Genomic DNA, 349 nt, shown 5'->3' on the forward strand with positions numbered 1-349 from the left:
ATATGGGCAACTCTGGTAACGCTGCCCTCTCATTCATTGATCTGCTAACCGCTATGTTATGCTCACGTGTTCTGATAATAATAGCTTTCTAGGACTAAACATTATTTGGATAATTGGTAAAAAAAAAAAGTTAAATATCTTAACCCTACTGCTAGACCTACCTGAAAAACTATAAAGCAATTTATTTAATTCGAAGGCCTGTCGTTATTGTTTATTTGTGCTATCATTATTAATTTCTTTATTTGTCATATTTTATTACCGACTGCTTACTTGTCGTTTTTTATTCAATTCAAAGTTTGAAATCAAGCTATCTCATGCTACTGCACCAAAATTACCCCACTGTGAAATA

This window comes from Sinocyclocheilus grahami, unplaced genomic scaffold (genome assembly GCF_001515645.1).
Source record: "Sinocyclocheilus grahami isolate Dianchi unplaced genomic scaffold, SAMN03320097.WGS_v1.1 scaffold3457.1, whole genome shotgun sequence".
Lineage (NCBI taxonomy): Eukaryota > Metazoa > Chordata > Actinopteri > Cypriniformes > Cyprinidae > Sinocyclocheilus > Sinocyclocheilus grahami.